Below are 7,595 nucleotides of genomic sequence, written 5' to 3' on the forward strand. Positions count from 1 at the left end.
AGCTTATACCGTCGATTCTGCGAGGGGTAGAGCCCATTGTTGAAGCGATGGAGTCAAGTGTCGAGGCGGCCACCGACGGAGGCGAACAGAACGGGAAGTCCTCGTCGACCAAAAGTCTGGTGGTGGCGATTGGCGGGGGTTAGAACTCGTTGGAGCTGTCCGGCGGGGTGAGCATGGAGGGGACGAAAGACGGAGACCACATCGTCCCGGCAGAGGCAATTGGTGGAGAGACATCCATGCTTGCCGCGACCGGTCGGGAAAATGGTTCGCCGAGCTCTTCTGGCGGGTCGATAGACTCGACGAGGTCCTCTAATGGAGAGAAGCTCTTGTACTCGCAGGGTAACGAGGAGATGATTTTGCAAAGCCCCTCCGACGGAGAGTTCGACCTGACGGGGGGATCCGGCGGGCAGCGCCTGTCACGACCCGCAGGACACCCGTCGCCCTCGGATCGCGACCTTTCTCGTAACATTTTCATAACCATTTATATTTTCAAACGAAATGAACATAAAACATTTTCAAACGTCATTTACAAAACGTTTATTAAACAAACAGCGGAAATAAATTTAATTTACATATAAGGAATAACAAAGGTTTCTAGAGCTAGTCCGCTAAAAACCGGTAAAATTTTTCGCTTTTAAAAGGGTTACAAAAATGCGGACTACCCTAGCTTGCTATCCATAAGTTATATAAAACTTTCACGAGCATATAAGCTCGGTTTTCAAAAACCTGATACCCATTTCCCAAAAAGACATTTCCTATGCCACAGGTCGTCATGAGATCTACCTTGACTAGCACTCCTGCTTCGCCTGAGCTTTTCCTTTATCTACAAGGAGAGGGATTTAAGGGGTGAGTCACACCGACTCAGTAAGCAGGATATCTAACCTAGCACTACATGAGATGCATGGGTGCAGATGATAGAATGCAGATGACAGCAGGTGATAGATTCAGAAGAATAAAGAAGTTCAATCATACAATCAGGATAACAAAAATCTCATTCAATCAACAGAGACATATTCAGTTTTAGAACCCCGTTCTAAAACAATCAAACACATAATCATATAGGAATCCGGCTAACAACCGTCTTCCTAGAAACTCATCCATCTCACTCATACCGGCGCCTTACATCAGTGGACTGGCCAATCAACACTTCAGTCCGCAGCCGTTCATGAGAGATGAGTAAACCATTCTGAGAACTTGAGCCTAACCCTCAGAAGGCCGAAGTTTTAACGTCTGGGATCCACTAGCACATGTAGGAGGGCCTTAGCGCGCGTTTGGTAGAGGAAATCAAACCCTCACCAATCCCTGATCGATCCAGGGTTCATATTTCCTTCCGGACAGGTAAGCCACCCATCGACTTACCTGAAGCCACCCATCGACTTCCCATTAAAGGGCCTTCGGGAATGCCACTCGCTACATTGCCGACAAGAGTTCGTTATGTTTTACAGGAGCTGTCTACAGCCTACCTGTCTATCTTATTACAGGAGGAGATCTTATCGGGATAAAGCCCGTCATTAACATTATTAATTTCACTGTATGGCTCTTTAAGTATTTTACAAGGAGTTGTCGACAGCTGTGAGGCTGGACCTTCTCCTAGAACAGTTCCTCTCGGGATTGAATCCTGAGGACACCGTCTTTCCTCCTCCTGTTGTCCTCTCATCAGGACGAAGGGGTAAAACCTATAACAGAAGCTCAACAAAGTTTTAAAGGCTTCAAGGTTCTTAACCCGCTAACCGTTTAATCCTATCATTTTATTATCTTATTAGTTAGTGGCCGAAGCCTTATTCGGTCGTCTTGTCTAACTGAGGGTTTCTCTTTGTTTTAGGATTAAACGAAGAAACATAAACAATTATTCTACTAGGCACCATTCCCCTTTTTGGCGCCTCAAACTTAAATCCCACTTACCCGGAATAGTTCGTCAGAGAACTCGATGAATTCCGGAGGACACTTTGCTTTACACGCTTCCCGAGACCTTTAGCACGTCCTGGAGCGTCGAGAGAACTAGAATCCGAAGTTGAAACTTCGTTAGTTACTGGATTTGAAACTACTTGAAAAGATAAGGTTCGTTGTCGGGATTAGATTCGAGTCGGTTCGGAATTCGAGAATTTAATTCATTATTCTCCGGTTTTTCGGAAGTCAAACTTATTCAAGACTCGCGTATTTTTGTATCGAGAACAATACGAAATAAAATCCAATAACATGCTTATGAGTCTCAAATAAATTGATCCGAATAAAAAGTAACCGAGAATTCCAAAGCGAATCAAATCAAACTCTTAAACGTTATTAAATAAATAAACATAAATTATTTATTTAAATACGCGAAATACATCACATAATCAAATCCAAGAGTATTTAAACGCACTAAGCGATTTAAAAAACTCACGAGTTTATCGAGCTTTAACTACGATAACTCTTTCTTAGAATCTTCAAAACCGGCTTCGTCGCCTTCGCCTCGTCCGGTTTCCGTTCGTCCGTCTAGATCTGTAACCAAGTCATTGAATCCGATAACAAGTCAATTTCACACTTTCAAACTCATAATCAACTCCAAACCAAGCAAACACTTAACCAGCCCCGGCTGAACACACAGAATCAAACGCTCGGCAAAACACAAACAAATCACAAGAATTTCCCGACAGCCCGACCCACTAGCGCTTAAGCCATCATAACTCGAGCTACCAAACTTGAAATCGATTGATTCTAGCGGCAAATGAAAGTAGACTCATGTAGCTTTCTAACGAGATATTACAAGCATACATACGACAAGAATAGCTATCTCAAAAGCAGCCCGTAATTCCCGGTTACAGTTCTGGAAATCTTGTAAATACTGCTGCGAAACACAATCTTTGAAAATTCATAACTCATTCAATACTCAATGGATTTACATGTTCTTGGTCATTTTAGAAAGCTCGTACGGTCTACTATCCATGAAAAATATCCAAAATTAAGGACTCAGAGCATAACGGTCTGTCCACGTCGATTTACAGAGGCTGTTCAAACAGTTTTTTCTTTTTTCACACATTCGGCCAAATTGAATCCAAAACAAGAAATTCGAAATCAATCCTCAATCTCAAGCTATAATCATCAATAATGAAGCTCAATAAACACGTTAAACCAATCAATTTCTCAGAGTTCCACTCGGAAACCAAAACCCCCAATTTTGGAGTCATGAACCCTAGATTTCGAATTCAAGTTGAGGAAGAGATTATCACCTTATTCCCGTGAAATTCAGCCTCCTTAGTGTGCTCTCAAACCTTCCCCGGCGTTCCTTCCTGGTCCGGCGTCCCCGTCGCTCGTGGCATCTTCTTTTTCCTCGGCCAAAGCGCGCGCGATGGAGGGGGTTACGGCTGACAGCGCGCGAGGGAGAAGAAAGGAAGAAGAAGGGGATAGAGTATGGTGGTGATGATAAGGCTCGGTGATGATCGAAGGAGATGGCCGAAATTCTTTTCTCTTCTTTTTTTTTTCTCTCTGTCTGCAGGTGGGTCTCGCGCGGGTCAGGAGAAGAAGAAGAGAGAAAGAAGAAGAAGAAAGAAAAGAAGAGAGAGAGAACGTGAGGTGTTGGCCGAAAATGACTGGAGGAGAGAAAATTGAAGGCCACGTGGCATACTCACATTATGCCACACGTGGACAGGTGGTCCAACCTGCTTTGGACACGTCCAATTATTTGCCCAAACTATCCATTTTCCAACTTTCTTTTCAATTCCGTCCCTCCTTTGTTGCACATAGATCCTTTCAAAATAAAACTTCACAACTTCGTCCTTGATTAATTGAAAATCATCTCGAAAAATAACCTAGAAAATTCTCATTAATTCTCGTTACCTTGAATATATTTAAGGGGTTTCATAATTTATTTTCACCCTTGAGATTTTAAATCTCCGGGTACATTCCGAGTATTTTTTTTTTTTCGGAAAATAATATCGAGTTTACTCGAATATCCTTATTCCGAGATTTCGTCACCCTTAAATATTATTTCCTTCGTTCTCAAGCACTTAACTTTATTTCAACATTCAAGTGCTTTCAAAAATCTCTTTCCTTATATTCGGATTATCAAAACTCACCATTTCCTTATTGTGAATTCTTATAATTCATTCAACACGGAGAAAGAAGAAAATTTCCTTTATTTATTGATAAGAGGAAATTTTTACAGAAGCTGACGTGTACAAAAGTCGGGTCTCACAACCCCTAACCCCTTAAAGAAGTTTCGTCCTCGAAACTTAGAAAAGCGATGGGTACTTTTTCTTCATTTCTTCTTCGAGTTCCCATGTCGCTTCTTCGACATTGTGCCTTTTCCATTGCACTTTCACCAAGGGGATGACTTTGTTCCTCAAAACCTTCTCTTTCCTGTCGAGAATTGCAACTGCTGGCTCTTCATATTGTACATTTTCTGAAACCTCGACTTCATGGACCGGAAGAACGTGAAAAGAGTCCTCCACATATTTCCTTAACATTGAAACATGGAAGACATTGTGCAGATGAGACATTGATGGTGGCAGAGCTAAACGATAAGCTACCACTCCAATGCGCTCCAGGATCTCAAAAGGTCCTGTATACCTGGGGCTCAGCTTACCCTTCTTGCCGAATCTCATTACCCCGCGCATTGGTGAAACTTTCAGAAACACTTTGTCTCCGACCTGAAACTCAAGAGGTCGTCTCCGTTTATCTGCATAGCTCTTCTGACGATTCTGAGAAGCCTTCATCCTCGCTCGGATCTTCTTGATTGCTTCTGTGGTTTGCTCTAGCATCTCTGGCCCTACGAGCTTGTTCTCTCCGACTTCATCCCAGTGGACAGGGGATCGACATTTCCTTCCATAGAGTGCTTCATATGGCGCCATTCCAATAGTCACTTGATAACTATTGTTATACGCAAATTCTATCAAAGGAAGGTAACGGCTCCACGAGCCCTGAAAATCTAACACACTGGCTCGGAGCATGTCTTCTAGAATCTGAATGGTGCGCTCACTCTGCCCATCAGTTTGAGGGTGGAAGGCTGTACTGAACTTCAATCTTGATCCCATGCCATCGTGGAGACGTTGCCAAAACCTCGAAGTGAATCGAGCATCTCGATCTGAAACGATCGACAAAGGAACTCCATGCAGGCGCACTATCTCCTTGATAAATAGCTCAGCTAATTTATCAATTGAATAAGTGGTCCTTATGGGAAGAAAGTGGGCCGACTTCGTCAACCTGTCTACAATCACCCAGACTGCGTCATATCCAACCGTAGTCCTGGGTAAACCCGACACGAAATCCATCGTGATTTGATCCCACTTCCACTGTGGAACTTCCAAGGGTTGCAACATCCCTGCGGGTTTCTGATGCTCAGCCTTAACCTGCTGACATGTAAGACACTTTTGGACGAACGTCACCACATCTCTCTTCATACCCGGCCACCAATAGATCTTCTTAAGATCTTGATACATTTTCGTCGCACCTGGATGGATCGAATATGGAGTCCCATGAGCTTCTTGCAGCAATTGGCGTCGGAGATCATCATCGGCAGGCACACAGACCTTACCGTTACATCTCAACATTTCCCGATCGTCGAGTTTAAATTCACCTTCTTGGTTCCCTTGGGCGTCAAACATCTTCCCAAGCAAGAACTCATCCGCGTATTGTCCCTCCTTTATCTGCTCAAGAAGGGTTGGTCGCACGTTAAGAGCTGCTAATCTTCCAGTGATCAGCTGCATCTCCAACCTTTCTATCTCTGACTTGAGCTGAGGAGACTGTCCAACTAGATTCGCAGCTACTGCGGCGGTCTTTCGACTAAGGGCATCAGCCACCTTATTCGCTTTTCAAGGGTGATAATGAAGCTCAAAGTCATAATCATTCAACAATTCCATCCAACGTCCCTGCCTCATATTCAACTCTTTCTGAGTAAAGAGGTATTTGAGGGTCTTATGGTCCGTGTAAATGTCGCAGTGTACTCCATACAGATAATGCCTCCAAAGTTTGAGTGCAAAAACCACAGCTGCGAGCTCCATATCATGCGTTGGATACCTTGTCTCGTAGTCCTTGAGCTGTCGAGATGCGTAGGCGATCACCTTGCCCCGTTGCATCAGCACTGCTCCTAGGCCTTGTTTCGATGCGTCACAATAAATTGCAAAACCTTCAGTTCCTTGCGGAATTGCAAGAATTGGAGCTATCGTTAGGCGCTTCTTTAGCTCTTGAAAACTGCTTTCACACTTGTCCGTCCATTCAAACTTGGTTCCTTTTCGTGTTAATTGCGTCAGAGGCATGGCCAACTTAGAAAATCCTTCCACGAATTTCCTATAATAGCCAGCTAAGCCCAGAAAACTTCGGATCTCCGTTACTGTTTTCGGCCTATTCCAGTCCTTAACTGCTTGAATCTTCGCTGGGTCGACCATAACTCCTTCCTTTGAAATGACATGACCCAAGAAGATTACTTTGTCAAGCCAAAATTCACACTTCGAGAACTTGGCATAAAGCTGTTTTTCTCGGAGTTTCTCTAGAACGATTCTTAAATGCTGCTCATGATCCTCCTGGGTCTTCGAGTATATGAGGATATCGTCTATGAAAACGATCACGAACTTATCCAAGAACGCCTCAAACACTCGGTTCATTAGATCCATAAATGCTGCAGGAGCATTCGTCAATCCAAAGGACATGACTAACAACTCATAATGCCCATATCGCGTTCGGAACGCTGTCTTCGGAATGTCTTCACCTCGGACCTTAAGCTGATGATAGCCCGAACGTAGATCGATCTTTGGGAAGATTTGCGCTCCTGCTAATTGATCAAACAAATCGTCGATACGAGGAAGCGGATATCTATTCTTAATAGTCACCTGGTTCAATCCTCGGTAGTCGATGCATAACCTTAGAGAACCATCCGCTTTCTTCACGAATAACACCGGCGCTCCCCACGGAGAGTGACTTGGACGGATGAAACCTTTATCCAACAACTCCTGTAACTGCGTCTTAAGCTCTTTCAACTCTGCTGGAGCCATCCGGTATGGGGTCTTCGATATCGGTGCAGTTCCAGGAATCAATTCTATACAGAATTCGATCTCCCGATCAGGTGGTAATCCAGGTAGATCTTCAGGAAATACTTCTAGAAACTCCTTTACGACTGGAATATCCTTCGGCTCTACCTTCTGTTCCTTCGATACATCTCTTACGCTTGCCAGGAATCCGGCACATCCACTATGTAGCATTTTCAAGGCTCTCATCGCTGACACCGTTGGAATGGCTGGTTTCCGAGATGATCCATGAAAGTAAAACGATTCACTCCCAGGAGCTTGAAACTTAACTTCCTTCTTATTGCAGTTAATCACTGCGTGATGCTTGCTCAACCAATCCATCCCGAGTATAACATCATAGTCAACCATTTCAAGTTCAATCAGATAAGCCATCAGCTCTCTACCTTGAACGTGAATTGGTACGTTCTTAAACCATGACTTAGATTCGAACAGATCTCCTGCCGGACTAACGGTTATGAACGGGTAGGAAAAATTCAACTTTTCACTTTCTAACTTTTCAGCTACTTTAGATGCAATAAATGAATGCGTAGCACCTGAATCCATGAGTACATAAGCTGAAAGATTTCCCACAGAAAGCTGACCTGTAACCGCAGTGGACGT

The 7,595-nt window shown here is 43.8% G+C and overlaps 1 long non-coding RNA gene across 1 annotated transcript; it reads right to left on the reverse strand.

Annotated features, from left to right (window-relative positions):
* Nucleotides 1–420: 420 nt before the first annotated feature.
* Nucleotides 421–3,504, reverse strand: LOC149405266 (uncharacterized). The gene is made up of 4 exons (XR_016294571.1): nucleotides 3,207–3,504; nucleotides 2,381–2,478; nucleotides 1,903–1,998; nucleotides 421–823 (listed from the first exon to the last, which is right to left on the reverse strand). It is a non-coding gene; the product is annotated as an uncharacterized LOC149405266 (long non-coding RNA).
* Nucleotides 3,505–7,595: the final 4,091 nt, after the last annotated feature.

This window comes from Urtica dioica, chromosome 2, assembly GCF_054948205.1.
Source record: "Urtica dioica subsp. dioica isolate 48M chromosome 2, U.dioica_male_clone48M_v1_H2, whole genome shotgun sequence".
Classification (NCBI taxonomy): domain Eukaryota; kingdom Viridiplantae; phylum Streptophyta; class Magnoliopsida; order Rosales; family Urticaceae; genus Urtica; species Urtica dioica.